The following is a 16,737-nucleotide window of genomic DNA, read 5'->3' on the forward strand; positions in this document are numbered from 1 at the left end:
TTGATATATTTTTGTTGGTGCTGATTTCAAATCGTTTTACTCCCTTAAAGTTGCCGTTTTACTGTTTGTAGGAAGTGAGGAGCTCTGTGTGTGTTCTCATGCTCTCATTAATCAGGCATTTCAAACATGAGTTGTAGCTCAAGCTGTGCTGTTCATTGTCTTTGCACCTCCAGATGGTACCAGGTGATTGTAACATATTAGAAATACATTATGAACAAACACAATAATGCATTTGATGGTTTATTGAAATATGTTTGACATTATTATGACACCATGGTGCATCAACTTATTAGGAGGATGAAACAAAACTCTGTTGAATTAACTTGATGTTCTTCTTCTTCATGTAAAATAAATGTGACAAACTGAAAACCAGTTTGTAGACAATGAATCATAGATAATGAGTGAGAACTAACAGTAACTCATCTCGGTCCAGCAGATCTGCCTGAGAATTATTCTGCTCCAAGTGGGCTTAAGTATTGTTTTTCCCTCCCTCTGTCACCTGGGCGGAGTTCATTGTGGGTTCCCGCCTTTGCCAAACACACCTGAGAGATGGTGAACACCTGCGTCTCATTAACCAGCTTCTGCTTAAGGGAAGAAGCAAGACCGCTCTTTGCTGGATTGTTGCTTTAGTCGTGTCAGTGAAATCCTGGCTAGGACACTATAATTTCCTTGGTTTTTGCTTCTTGTGCTAACACGTTGTTTCCCTGTGTACAGACACCCTGGACCTGCTCTTGTTCCTTACGAAAAGTCCAGTGTGAGAGAGGCGTGAGACACTAATGAGACAGAAGAAAAGAGAGTGTTCACCCTCCTTTTCCCTGTGGATTCCCTGGAGACCTGATCCCTGCACCCTTGTTTATAGCACTTTTCCACTGTCACACATTTCACTTGTTGTTTTTGAATAAACCCCCATTCTTTCTTTGAGCGAAAGAGTCCTGCGCTTGAGTCCTCCAGTTACCATAGCAAATTAACTTTATGTTCTTCTTCTTCATGTAAAATAAAATAATGTAAAATAATGTTTTTGCACTATCATGTACTGCAGTGACACTTGTCTCATTAAATGTCTTTGCATGCTGCAGGGCTAACTCACTTGCATGACACAGTCTTTCTGCTTCATCCAGAGTTAGTTGGGAATCTCTGAGCAGCCGTTCTCTAGTACCTTTATTATGGATCCCATACACAATTTGATCACAAACCATAGACTCTTTCAGCTCTCCAAACTCACACGACTGTGACTTTAGCTTCAAATCAGTCACAAAGCAATCAAAAGTCTCTTCTGGTTGCTGCATCCGAGATCAGAAAACATACCTTTCATATACTGTGTTCTTCTGTGGTGAACAGTGTGCATCAAACTTTTTAACCACTTTGTCGTACTTATTCCTGTCACCAATTTCCTCAAACTCAAACATGTTGAAGACTTCAATGGCTTGAGGAACAGCTACCGTGAGCAGCAATGCAATTTTCCTGGCATCGGGTTTAGAGTCCAGTCCCATGGCAGCCATATATACATATAAACTGCTGCTTAAAACACCGCCAGTTGCTGGCCACATTCCCCACCAGTTTCAGTCCTTCCGGTGGCTTCAAACTTTCCATCTCAAACAGAATTTTGAACGGCTATCACTTCCACTCTTTCACTTTTACTCCTGATACCATGTGTTGTCTTCGTAGCGCTTGACACAGCATCCACTTATGGTTCCACTTCTTGTGGCCGTGTCTTGATTTTCTCTACATGCATGGTTCCCACAGTAAAGCATAAAGGTGGAGGTGTGATGGTGTGGGGGTGTTTTGCAGGTGACACTGTTGGGGATTTACTCAAAACTGAAGGCACACTGAATCAGCATGACCACCAAAGCATCCTGCAGAGACGTCCCATCCCAACCAGTTTGCATTTAGTTGGACCATCATTTACTTTTCAACAGGACAATGACCCCAAACACACCTCCAGGCTGTGAAAGAAGACCAAGAAGGAGAGTGATGATGGAGTGCTGCACAAGGTGGCCTGGCCTCCACAGTCACCTGACCTAAACCCAATGGAGATGGTTTGGGATGAAATGGACCACAGAGTGAAGGCAAAAGAGCTCAGGTGGTAGAGCAGGTCATCTACTGATGGGAAGGTTGGTGATTCAATTCCTGGCTTCCTCTAGTTTGCATGCCAAATATTCTTGGGAAAGATACTAACCCCAAGTTGCTCTCCAGTGCATCCATCGGAGTATGTGTGTGAATGTTACTTAGAAAACACCTAGAAAAATGTGCATGGGTGAATGCACAAGTTGTGTAAAGTGCTTTGAGTGCTCAGACGAGTAGAAAAGCGCTGTACAAGAACCAGTCCATTTACCAAAAAAAATCAATTAAAATAAAAAAACATGCTGTATTTTAGCCTTACTGATTGATTAATGAATTGATTTTTCAGAGTGAAAACAAGGAACTTGTCTGTGGTACACTACATGCTCCACCCTATTTACACACACACACACATACACACGTTTTAACATCATAGTGAGAACATCTGATTGACACATTTTTTCCCCGAGCTCCTTAACGTAACTAACTTTAAACCTAAATCTGCATTTTGAGCAGCAAAAGTCCCTTCAGATTTGTGCAGACTATGGTAAATACTTTGGTTGATCTGTTAGCCAGTGCCTATTTTAAAATTCTACTCAATGCTAGTTATTAATGTATTAATTTCACTTCATATCTCTGATAAGTGGCACTTTTATTTTAGGGATTCCTGCAGCCAGTCCTTAGCAGTGCCATGTCTTCCAGCACAACAGGAAACAATGACCCTGCGTAATTGCCATTTTTATTTTAACAGACTTTATTCAATTCAGTTCTGTGTAAAAACTTGATAATAGGGCTTTGGAGCGTGATGTCACGGGGGTGGGCGTGGAAAGGATTTTGGCCCGATCCGCCATTTTGGGGGTCTAAGTAAGGAGCGAAAGCATAGCCATGGTTCGTACTTGCTGTGTGGTCGGCTGCAATCTTACGACCGGCACGGGAATAAGTTTCGATTGTCTTTTTATGCTTTCCCAACCTGGAAGCAACATGAAGGAGCTCATGTATCGGATGTTACCAAACGAAGGCGTCTAGGCTGGATAGCAGCCGTGAGACGAGCTGATATCAAGTTCTGTTACGTCTCCAGATATCAGCTGGTGTGCTCAAGACATTTTCATTCCAGTAAGTTCTAAATATGTTCACATCACACTTTATAGCTGAATAATATCATCGTTGGTGGTCTCGGAAGTTATAGAAATTGCGATCAAACATAGAATGGAGTGACTTGATTGGTTGATGTAAAGACAATAAATGAAATGAGACAGGAAGGACACAAATTGGCGTTAATAATTTACCCGATTATCAATGTGTTAATTTACATGTACTTTACAATTATGGGCATATAATATGATAACGATATTTTAGCAGTTCAATGATAAATGTGTAACATTAATTATGGTGGGGGGTGGGAAATGGCTATTTCACTCGATGCACTCCAGCTGACTTACTTTGGTATGAATGACGACGTACTCAGAGTTTGGCGGCTTGAAAATAGCCAAATCTTGCACCCAGCCATTTGTAAATTGGATGTGCGCCTCCAGTGACTTGTAATTACGAAACTGGTTCGCTGTGTAAGCGCTTACTCCACAAACAAGATACGTGAAGATATCGGGGTAGGACAGTGGGGGTAAGTCGTCTGGGTCTTTACTCCACTGACGTATTTCATTTGGGTCCATATTTGCGATGCACTCTATTTTTTTTCAAGTACCGCTGCTTCGCCTCTGGACGCAATCGGTCTCTATACCGTCCGTTTTCTTTTGAGCTGCTTTTAAGCATCTTTCTTGTCGTCGTCGTTCCAACACAGTGTGTTTGTTTTGATTCGTAGACCCCGAAAATGGAGCTGCGCTCCCACAATGCATTGCGGCGTGACGTCAACTCCAAAGCCCTATTACACACAAACCTTGAATAATTTCCTTTACCCTTTTCAGAACTTGTCCCTGTAGTGCAGGTGTTTCAGACAGGAAGTTGGTTTAGTGTGTGAACAAAGATCTCTCATATTAGGTTCATTTACCCTGTGAAAAATTAGATGCAAACGTCAGTACAGACTATAGCTGCAATGTAATGTACATATGATATGTAATCAACATGTTGCATGAGCATTTAATGATTGTGTCTCTCAAGGAAAAATAGTGGGACATGTGTCTGGACAAGTTGATGACAAGAGTTAAGTTCAAATAGTCACATTTCCTTAGAATGTCCTCACTGACATAGATCATCACAGTACAATAAGTGAAAATAAGTCAGTTTGTCAGTTAACATATTCCATAAACCCATAGTTGAAGTCTCCATGAAAATAATTACTGACCCCTGAATTCTTGTGTAATGGTCATATTTGTTTAGCACACACACAGTAGACTGTGATGGTGAAGGTTTAAATGTAAGTAGTTTACTCTAACAGGTCTTGCATGCTGAGAAACAAGCAGCAGTAACCACACGGGGAAACATCTGTGGCTGAAACAAGAATCAGTATATTAACTGTGGTGACTTTCAGGTTGCACATGGTAAGAAGACATCTTTACCATCATGTACATCCCCAACATTGACATCTGAGTGTAGGTAAGATAGAGGGTTTTTTTGTTTGTTTTTTGTTTTGTTTTGTTTTGTTTTTTTTGGGGGGGGGGGTAATCCACAATGGGTTATTACTTTTTTACTTCACCAAGCTGTTCACATTTGCATGAATGCCAAAAAACAACAGAATGAGAAGAACAATGCAAAGTGTCTGAGATCAACTGCTTGTTGCCCATCTTCAGGATAGTGATGCTGCAGACTCATGTCAGCAGCATCAGCTGTCATAGCCGTCTGCATCTCTTTGTCCTTTGAATTTGTAATACTATCTATCAGAATAAAGCCACAATCAAAGTCCAGGATAAGTGTTTGAGGAAAGACAGGTGGGATTTGGGGGGTTATTAAATTAGGATTGCAACAATACAATAATATCTTCTGCTCTGGAGAAAAAACAGTCTGGGATATAATTTATTCATGTTTTTAATCATAATTCATTATGCTTATGTAAAATACTTGCATTTGAACCTTTACCATTGTTTCCCAGTAAAGTGTGTCTTTGCTTGACAACAGTGAGCTTTACCCACAAGCTGAAAGGTGTCACAGTAACCACGGTGACCCATATTTCAACCACAAATGTTTTCCTGTGATGTTACTGTTGATCATTTCTCCTCATACAGGAAATGGTTGAGCAATTTTTCTTTGTCTTCATTTTGGATTTATAAATTCAGTTTCCACACACTGCAGTAGACTGGTGATCCTGTCCAGGGTTTAAAATTGATGTAAAATTTAAACACACACACATTTTGAGGCTAATATAGAAAACGGAAAAATAAGTAATAACTGTGGTTCGTTCTTCATTCACACGATGACCTTCAACCTTCCTGTCATGTTCGGGTCAAATCAGTGGGGCACCATTTGTAAACTGAATCATGCTGAAATTAACGCCAATATTTTTCCACATTTAACTTAAAACCTTACAAAAACATGTTTTTTTGAGTCATTTTTTACAACATTTAGTAAAATATTTATAACTTTTTATATTTAAAACACAATGTTAATTATTAAACGTTAAATGTTAAATCTAAATATTATATTTAAATCTAAATGTTAAATCCATTTAGCTAAAAACATGAGAAGAGCCGTTTTGTCGGCTAATCAACTGTTCAGCAGTAGAGCACCCTCAGCAGCTGCAGTCTCCACGTCGCAATTCCCGCAGCACAGCTGGCAGGCAAGAAGTGAAGCAGCTCATGGCGGCGGAAGTGACCATCAGGGAAGAGCAGACACAATCTGACCACTATCGGCACACATTAGCACCGGAGGGTTTCGTAAACCTTTTATTTTGGTATTTCTGTTGACCTGTACAATAAAAAATACATTTGCATGTTAGCTACATTTTTATTTTCCTGTAACATTTAGATTTAACATTTAACATTTACATTTAAATATAACATTTACATTTAACATTTAACATTTACATTTAAACATAACATTTAGATTTAAATATAACATTTAGATTTAACATTTACATTTAAATATAATATTTAGATTTAACATTTAACATTTACATTTAAATATAATATTTAGATTTAACATTTAAAATTGTGTTTTAAATATAAAAAGTTACAAATATTTTACTAAATGTTGTAAAGAATGACTCAAAAAAACATGTTTTTGTAAGGTTTTGAGTTAAATATGGAAAAATGTTGCCGTTAATTTCAGCATGATTCAGTTTACAAATGGCACCCCTTACAAATCTGACCGATTTACAACTTAAAAGAGTCATAAATATTGAGTTTTACATCTGTTTGCTTCAACACCTTATGATATCCTCCACACTATGCACACATATAAAAGTGATGAGCACCACCTTTCACTGAATTTTGAGTGTTTTTATCAACCTTATGTGGTGTTCCTGGTCAGACTGCCATGGGAAATGAATGGGAATCAATATTAATATTAATAATAGTCCATATTAAACAGGTCAGATTAAGACTTCATCTTTAATTTGATGTCATTATGTCATGTTAATAGTTAAAATGTTGAAATTTAATCATTCTTATTAATAAGATGTATAAAGACCTGGAGAATTGTACATCTGTAGAAAGTCTTTAGAAGCAGAACAAGCTTGTTTTGTGCAAATATTGCAACAGTTAAAGTTTTACAGTCAAACTCCAGCATTCATTAATGTGAGATGAGTATCTTCCCGTCCACTTAGGCTTGCAAAAAAATGACTTCAATTTTGAATGATAAAAACTGATAAAGACTTCTTTACGTCAGATATGAGGAAGTCTCTGATTAGTTTTTGACTTCCTATCTTTAAAATGTGTTGCCATTTCAAACCCTATGTCTCCATCTAGTGACCAAAAAACTTTCTTTACATGGTCATACTCAATGAATAAGTGGCTGTAGCTTCACTAACATATCATTTGGATAACATGTGCATTTTAATTTGGTTTTTTAATTAAAAAACTAAATGTATGATATGATGATGGTACTTGGTCTTCGACCCAGCAGTCTGAGTTTGTGTTGACTTTATTGTTTATTTTTTTGGATTTAAGAGAAGATTTATAATCTGTCTCTATTTTTAGTGTCGAGTATATTATTTTTTCATGCATCTGAGTTTATTTTTTCTGAATTCTAATATTGATCCTTTGTTCCTCATGATGTTAGTTTCAATGTCAATGTCCTGTTTCCCAATAATGTCCCTGATCATGTCTGTCTGTGTTCTGTCTCCATGGCTCTCTGCATTTGTAGTGCTATGTGTTTTTCTCAAATTATGTTCCCATGTTTATGTCTCTATGTTTTGCACCTTTGCTTTATCAGGTTGTCATGTGTTACGTTTCGGTGTTGTCGGTGTGTTGTTTTTGGCGTGACTGTTATGTGTTTCCTGTTTTACTTTGAAAGTCTGTGTTATCTTAGTGTTTTCAGTTTACGTTTCCCTGTCTCGTCAGTTCTAATTTGCCCCAGCTGTGTTTCCCTCCTGTTGTCCATTTTCCTGATTGCTCCCTCTATGTATTTAAACCCTGTGTTTCAGTGTGTCATGGTCGCGATCTCCCCCGTGTTGTAAATAGTTTGGTGTGTTTGTTGTAAATAAATAGTCTGTTGTAAATAGTTGTGAATGGGTTTGTTAATATTTTCGTTTGAGACACCTTCGTTTTGGGATTTTGGTGGAGGGCCTTCGTGGTTTTATTTTCCTTATCTTTGTTTTTCTACGTTGCACCCCGGTTGCCTAGGCCGGGGTGTAACATATGGGGGCTCGTCCGGGATTGCCTTCGCTGGGGGGGTCCGGGATTGCCTTCGCTGGGGGGTCCGGGGACCGCCCCAGCCTTTGTCGTCGCTGGAGGGTCCGTGGGACCGCTCCAGCCTTCATCCGCCTTCGCTGGAGGGTCCGAGGGACCGCTCCAGCCTTCGTCGTCTGCTGGAGGGTCAGTGGGACCGCTCCAGCCTTCATCATCTTCGTCTGCCTTCGCTTCAGCCATCCGCCTTCGCTGGAGGGTCCGAGGGACCGCTCCAGCCTTCATCTGCCTTTGCTGGAGGGTCCGGGGGACCGCACCAGTCTTCGTCGTCTGCTGGAGGGTCCGTGGGACCGCTCCAGCCTCCATCAGCTTTGTCTGTTTTCATCCGCCGTCGCTGGAGGGTCCGTGGGACCGCCTCAGCCTTTGTCGTCTGCTGGAGGGTCCGTGGGACCGCTCCAGCCTTCATCCGCCTTCGCTGGAGGGTCCAAGGGACCGCTCCAGCCTTCGTCGTCTGCTGGAGGGTCAGTGGGACCGCTCCAGCCTTCATCAGCTTCGTCTGCCTTCGCTGAGGGGAGGGTCCGTGGGACCGCCCCAGCCTTTGTCGTCGCTGGAGGGTCCGTGGGACCGCTCCAGCCTTCATCCGCCTTCGCTGGAGGGTCCGTGGGACCGCTCCAGCCTTCATCCGCCTTCGCTGGAGGGTCCGTGGGACCGCTCCAGCCTTCGTCGTCTGCTGGAGGGTCAGTGGGACCGCTCCAGCCTTCATCGGCTTCGTCTGTCTGGATCAAACTTTTCACTTGGTGTTAAATGTTTGATTTTTGGGTGGGGGGAACTGTTACGTTTCGGTGTTGTCGGTGTGTTGTTTTTGGCGTGACTGTTATGTGTTTCCTGTTTTACTTTGAAAGTCTGTGTTATCTTAGTGTTTTCAGTTTACGTTTCCCTGTCTCGTCAGTTCTAATTTGCCCCAGCTGTGTTTCCCTCCTGTTGTCCATTTTCCTGATTGCTCCCTCTATGTATTTAAACCCTGTGTTTCAGTGTGTCATGGTCGCGATCTCCCCCGTGTTGTAAATAGTTTGGTGTGTTTGTTGTAAATAAATAGTCTGTTGTAAATAGTTGTGAATGGGTTTGTTAATATTTTCGTTTGAGACACCTTCGTTTTGGGATTTTGGTGGAGGGCCTTCGTGGTTTTATTTTCCTTATCTTTGTTTTTCTACGTTGCACCCCGGTTGCCTAGGCCGGGGTGTAACACATGTCTCAATGTCTGTTTATCCCCAGTCCCAGTGTCAAGCCCTCATGTCTTAGTCTGAGTCTCAGTGAGTGTGTGTTACTTCCTGTTTTATGTTGATAGTCTGCCAAAGCTTTAATTTTTGCTTCCCTTGTCTCGTCAGTCAGATTGTGTTCAGCTGTGTCCCCCAAGTGTGTCCCCTCTCCCCTAATCTCCTGTGTATATATTGTCTGAGTCCCTCTGTGTCACATTGTCCCCACAACCTGTGTGTTCCCATGTAGTTTCTCAGTTTGTAGTTTCATTCTTTCTTAAATATTTGTGTGTTTGTGTCATCATGTACAGCAATAAACCTGCCTCCTTTTTTTATTCATCACATCTGCTGCAGCATCATAGCTGCAATGTTGTATCTGCAGCTACCTCTCCTGCAGTCTTCTCCAAACTGCAGCAACACAGAGATAACAGCAGCTTGTCGATGGAGCCTTTCCACATTAGAAATAAAACAGAATCAAATCCATGAAAGGACCGAGATCCAAATTGAAGATTTGAAGGTCAGGAAAATTAATGGGGTAATGAAGTGAAATTGTTACAATATAAAAGAAAATTATGGGAAGGAACATCAACCATTAAACAACAAGAGAACTAAGGTTTCTAAAATTGTGTTTTTCTTCAGTGGGCACTGAGATGGCAGCAGGTGATATCAAAGTGTGCTCGTAAATCTGCACAAACTGGTGTGTTTAGTCACCAGATGGTGGCATAAAGCTGCAAATGGCACTCTGTATTAAATATATATGCTAGAGGGTGTGTTAAGCAGCTGCGCTGGTTTTAGTCTTCAGTCATGTAACAAGTACATGGCTATGTACCTAAGTATTCACCATCACTGTCTGCGTGACATGTATTCATTAATGGCTTTCACTGATATTGATTTTTATTTTTCACTGATGCTGGAATTCATCTCTTTAGGCTTCAGTCACACAGTCCTAGAAACCGGTCAGTGACCAGAGATGGGCAGTAATGCATTACTGTAATCCGATTACTTTTTTCAACAAGTAAAGTAAGGGATTACTATTGCAAAAACGGTAATTAGATTCCCGTTACTTTCCTGTAGGAACGCTGCATTACTGCGTTACTCAAACCGTGATTTTTTTTTTGCGAGAATGTCTCACGACAGTGACGTAAGCGAGTGCGACGTTCGTGACAACAGCTGTGTGCAGATCAACAATGGATCATATATCGAGTGCGGGAGAGAGTATGAGCGTGCAGCGTTTAAAGCGTGGAAGTACTGACCTTACTTTGAGTTTGATTCCATACAAAGTGACAAAAACATTAGTGTCCACTGTGCGTGGGAAGAAAACTTGTTTTTACAGCGAAAAAAACCCCTAAACTTCCAAGGAAGCACCGGGTGCGCTACCACATAATGGGAAATTCACAGAGAAACTCGTTGATTCTTCAACTGACCGCTGCGGCTCACCTGCACCAGGGTAAACCTCCGCCTACCCCACTCCTGCTTTACAGGTGAAAATAGAGCAATAGGACCGCTGAGTCTTTGACTTTATTTATTTTCTGCTGTGTTTTACTTGCATCTATTTGAAAGACTGAGTGTAAACACAAAAACTATTTTATTTTATGTGCTGGAATGTGCAGAAAATAGGTTTAAATATTAAACAAATTTCTTTCAGTCAGAGAATGTTGCATATAATTTAATTTTACTTGATGTATAAAGTTAAAAGATTAAAACTAATAAAACAAATTTTAAAAAGAGACTTTTCCATTTGATTACATTTTATATGATGGATTATGCAGAAAGTAGAATTGGGCTGAAAAATCTATTTCTTTATCACCTATTCAGGTTGTAAATCATCTTTTTAAAAAGTAACAAAGTAATTAATTACTTTTGAAAATAAGTAATCAGTAAAGTAACGGAATTACTGTTTGGGGGAAGTAATCAGTAATTAGTTGCTGATTACTTTTTTCAAGTAACTTGACCAACACTGCTGCTCAGTAGACCATTTTACACTTTTAATTTCTCACAAAATTACTTCTAGAAGGGAGCTGCGTCCTGCATGACACACTGCCGCGAATCTTGAAATGGCGGTATGCGCTAACAGTTTTATCACCTACCCCATTCTAGGCTAAACAATAGTTACACAAGCATTCAGTAGTCGCGCTGCGTAGCGTACTCAGGGGTTATTGTCTATTAGCTGCAACACACCTTTTCTCAGCTCCAGCGAGGCTGCGACCTTGTCTTACTTCTCCTCTGGTCTTTTCCCGTTATCTCGACTTTTTGCAGCCAAGTGTGGGCGAGAGTCTCCTGCAAACTTACTTCTAAGAGAGCGATACGCTGTAAGAGCCTTTATTATTCAGGGCCGAGTCCATTTAATACTGCACTATACAATTAGAGGGCACTTTGGTTAATATAAAGCATATATTTAAATAATTTCGTCTCAACAGTTATTCCTTTTTATTTCAACCTGAGTGATGGAGTGATTTTTTTCACCAAGCTGTCCACATTTGCATAAATGCCAAAAAACAACAGAATAAGAAGAAACAATGCAAAGTGTCTGAGATCAACTGCTAGTTGCCCATCTTCAGGATAGTGATGCTGCAGACTCATGTCAGCAGAATCAGCTGTCATAGCCGTCTGCATCTCTTTGTCCTCTGACCTCGTAATACCATCTATCAGAATAAAGTCCAGGATAAGTGAAGACAGGTGTGATTTTTGGGGTTATTAAATTAGGATTGATTATCGCACTGCAACAATACAATAATATCTTCTGCTCTGGAGAAAAAACAGTCTGGGATATAATTTATTCATGTTTTTAATCATAATTCATTATGCTTATGTAAAATACTTCCATTTAAACCTTTACCATTGTTTCCCAGTAAAGTGTGTCTTTGCTTGAAAACAGTGAGCTTTAACCACAAGCTGAAAGGTGTCACAGTAACCACGGTGACCCTGTCCAGGGTTTAAAATTAATGTATAATTTAAACACACACATTTTCAGGCTTTTATAGAAAATGAAAAAACGTGTAATAATCGTGGTTCTTTCATTCACATGATGATCTTAAATATTCAACAGGTCAGATTAAGACTTCATCTTTCATTTGATGTCATTATGTCATGTTTATAGTTAACATGTTAAAATGTAATCATTCTTATCAATAAGATCTATAAAGGCCTGGAGAATTGTACATATGTAGAAAGTCTTTAGAAGCAGAACAAGCTTGTTTTGTGCAAACTTACCAACAATTAAGGTATTAGAGTTGAACTCCAGCATTCATTAATGTGACATGTGCATCTACCAGCCTCTGAGGGTGTGTTATAGTTGTCCTGTTGTTATAGTTTAGTAGTTTTTATGTTCCCTTAACATAAACAAACATAAACAAATATAAATCCATCCAAGTAAACACTGACAAAAAATGTCAGTGTTATAAAACAAAGTACAGCTCTGCAATGTCCATCAATGGAACACTTTTTGTGCAACCTGAAAAAGGGAATTTACTCATCTAAATAAAAGTGCTTATGGGATTCAACCAAAATATCAAATCTGAGATTTTACATGTTATCGTGTTTTCTCAGTGTTTATTTTTAACTTCCAAATTTTTGTGCAGGAATACAAACTGGTCGACATGCTCAGCTCTCAGGACACTTCTCTGTGCATTTACTGTCTCCTGCAAAGGAGAAAACTCTTTGCAGAGACACTTGTTCCAGGAATGCAAAGGAAACTCCTTGCTACTTTGGATAGCTGTTCATAGTCCTTCCACCAACGTAGAGGATTTCCTGTGAGATGCAAAGGGGCCTCATCTCTATACCTCTTGATCTGCAGCAACATCATGTTCTGATTTTGATACAGTATCATCACCAGTAGAGGTAAACGTAGCTCCATCCAAGTCCACCAATGCACATGAGATCCTTGGTCTCCTTAGGGGTGGCTGAGGGATGGAGGCAAAGCTGTCTTTGATATGTGGATGATGAGCCTCCTCTTTGGCATTCTCCTCCTCCACCCGTTTGTCAGTCTTATTCTTTTGCTGCTGAAAAACATTAAATCCAACTAGTATTAATGTCACAAAGTCAAAATTCAAATCCAAGATTTACCCTGTTCTGCACTAATATTTACTACAAATGTCTTCAATACAATTTTTTTTTTTACTTTATTCACTTGCTTATAACTTCAATTGAATTTTTCCAATTAAATTAATTCATTTATTTATTTACATTTTTTTTTCCTTCTTTATCACAGTCACCACAGTGTCCAACAGTCTGGAATAGATGTCACTGGTCTCTGCTTCAGACAGGAAGGTCCTTAAACCAAGGATCAACAGTTGACGCCATCAATAGTGTCGCCCTCTCATTGACATATCTCTTTCCCAGATCTTCTGTTATAGCGGTCTTAAGGTCCCTTACTGTTGGGGTATCATCATTTCTTGTGCACCCATTACAAGCACAGCATGATGAGGAGCAATGATGGACAGGGTTGGCATGCTCTCCTCTGACATCACCAGGGTGGCGTCCTTTACAGGCTTCAGCGCAATGACAACTTCTGCACATATGATGTCAGACTCACTTAATGTAAAATTTCTTTTTCACTCTTCCTAACTTCAGCAGAAAGCAGAGCCGCACAGATGGCTGGTTGCTGTTCTAAAAATCGTTCTATCACATCATAGGAGCTGTTCCATCTTGTAATTATGTCCATGATCAATCTGTGAGCTGGTACCTGAAGGAGGCGCTGTTTCTGCTTCAACTGATTGCTGGCTGTGGTGCTGCGCCTGAAAAAGGCTGTTACATGTCGGATCCTCCCGAGAAGTTGCGCCACGGATTGTATTTCCAGTGCTTTCTGTGAGGCAAGATTCAGACTGTCTGCACAACATTGTATGTGCATCATGCCTGCAAGTCTAGCAGCGACAGCCACGTTTGGTGCATTATCGGTAACAACAACAAGGTCCTTTGCGTTTAATTCCTATTCAGCCATGGCGTCAGTTAGTAACGCTGCAATGTGTTCACCTGTGTGACTGCCATGCATGGCTCAGGTTTGTAGTACATGAGACTGAAGGTTCCACTGGTCAGTAATGTGATGTGCTGTAACAGTTACGTACGATTCAGTGGCTCTCGAAGTCCAAGCGTCGCATGTCAAAGCAACTGTCTCTGCCGAGCTGAGAGAGTCGCTTTGGCATCTTGGGTCAACTTTGTCAGAGCAATGTCCGTGATGTGTTGTCAGAAGAGAACAGTGTAACGCGGCTCCAGCATTTTAATCCTATTAACAAATGCTTTATTCTCCACAACACTTAAAGGGCGCATGTCATTGCAAATAAAAACAAGTACTGACTGCGTTATTTTTGTTGCACGAGTTGAAGTTGCTCATCGTTTCGAACTTCTTCAATTGGCCATTAAGCGGGATCACCTCGTTTCGCTTTAAAATTAGCATTGGAAGCTACGTTGCTATAGTGTCTAGACACATGTGTTCATACATTTGTTGTGTTACTTGAATATTTGACTCTGGCAGTGCAGATTTTATAGACTGCATTGCTCTTGTCATAGTCTTTACTAACTTCTTTTGTCCTGAATCCAAAATAAGTCCACACATCAGCTTTGTAAGCTGCTCAGTCAGCAGTTAGCTGGCACCATTTGCCACACATCCACTGTTATACTAGTATACACTATATTTTCACAAGTATTCACTCACTCATCCAAATCACTGAATTCAAGAGTTCCAATAACTTACACAGGAACATAAGATCAAGCCCCGGGTCAGGCACACTGCTTCTACAAATATTTCTGAAAGAATAATTACAGTCCTCCAAAACTTCAAGTGGCCATCAGATTAGCTGAAGAACGGTGCGTAGAGAGCTTCATGGAATGAGGCAAAGCAGCTGCACACAAGCGTTACACCAAGTGAAATGTAATGCTTCTGATACATTACTGTGAAACACGACACCACTGAGCAGTGCAGACGCGTTCTCTGGAGAGACAAATTACGCTCCTCCGTCTGGTAATTCATGCTCTCAACTTTGTGGGAACAGTTTGCGGAAGACCCTTTCCTGTTCCAACATGACTGCGCACCAGTGCACAAAGCCAGGTCCATAAAGACATGGATGAGCAAGACTGATGTGGAAGATCTTGACTGGCCTGCACTCCTAAACCTTGTGGAAAGCCTTCTCAGAATAGTTGAAGCTCTTATACCAGCAAAGGGGGTCAGACAGTGTGAATTAAGAATGGGATGTCAATCAAGTTCATTTGAAGTCGAGTGGCTTTATTGACATTTCAACCATGTGTAGTGGTACAGTACACAGTGAAACGAGACAACGTTCCTCCAAGACCATGGTGCTACATATGACATATAACAGACAAGCAACCCAAGACTACATAAAGTTGCAAAACAAAAACAAAACAAAGACAGTGCAACACCAGACAGAACAGACACAACAGTGCAATAGAAAAGTGCAACGTAACAGTGAGTTATGCAATATGTGTGTGAAGACAGACGAATATGTAACCCAACTTACGATTTATTATCAAGAATGACCCACTAGCCAGTATCAGAAAATCTAGGATCGGCAGGAGCCCAAAGTATAAACACCAATAAGGAGGGACCACACCAGAGAGACTGTTAGCTTAGCTGCTAGCGGACTTTCCGCCTCGTTATGTCTGCCCTTTTCTCCTTATCAAATTAGGTTTTCCCCACTTTGCTTACTCACCGATGACATGATGATCAAGGTCAACAGCAAGGGTAGCTGGGAGCTCATTGCTGATTGGTTAGTTCTCTTGTTAATTAATTAACAAGAGAACTAAGGTTCCAACAATTCTTCGTTTTTCTTCTGTGGGCACTGAGGTGGCAGCAGGCAGAGCTTTGAGGGTCCAAACCAAAGTGAGGATGAACAGGAAAGAAGGGACGAGGGCAAAATAAAGGAAAAAATAAGGAAAAATAAAGAAGAATCCAACAAGAAGTAAAGAGATAATAGACAGGATCCAGACCAGAACAGAGAGCGGCACAGGACATTTAGTTTGTCTGATGCAGTTCCATTGTGGATGGGTAATGACCAAACACCTGCAACACAAAACAAACAGACATTCTGATCATTACAGGAGGACATTTATCTTTAGAGGGACGCTTGAGAATTAGATTTAATGCAATACACACAGAGATAAACAGACAGGTACCTTTCAGTAGCAATGCACATCTTGAAGCTAATACTAGCAAACACAGCACAGCAAAAAATTAGAGGAGAATACTGAAAAACGCGAAATAGTTCACTGTTTGGTTGGATGATGAAAGGGACCATCATGCTGCACTGGACTAGATTGGAGAATAATAATAATAATAGTAGGTGATGGGGTCCTGCTCCTTTTGTACCTGCAGAAAATATTAATGCAACAAGTCACATTGATGCAGTAATGAACATGCCTTTTTGAATTAAAGAGATTTGTTACAGCAAATGAGTTTATTTATCCTGTCTGTGGTTTATCCTGTGATTTAGACTTACGAAAAACTGAAATATGTGTAAAAGCTGCAAAATGGTTTGATGGAATTAAAAAGAGTGACAGATTGGTGACCAGGGCAGGTTTCACTCCACCTCTCACACTGTGACAAGGATAAGCTTCCACTTCAGAAGCAGAAAATGGATGACGGATGAATTCAGAACTAAACTTAATGAACTTGTAACTCATAAAATGAACTTTTAAAGTGACCAAAGTGAAAAGATTTTATAAAACTAGACTGTTTGTAAAAGTGA

This window comes from Astatotilapia calliptera, chromosome 13, assembly GCF_900246225.1.
Source record: "Astatotilapia calliptera chromosome 13, fAstCal1.2, whole genome shotgun sequence".
In the NCBI taxonomy this organism is placed as follows: domain Eukaryota; kingdom Metazoa; phylum Chordata; class Actinopteri; order Cichliformes; family Cichlidae; genus Astatotilapia; species Astatotilapia calliptera.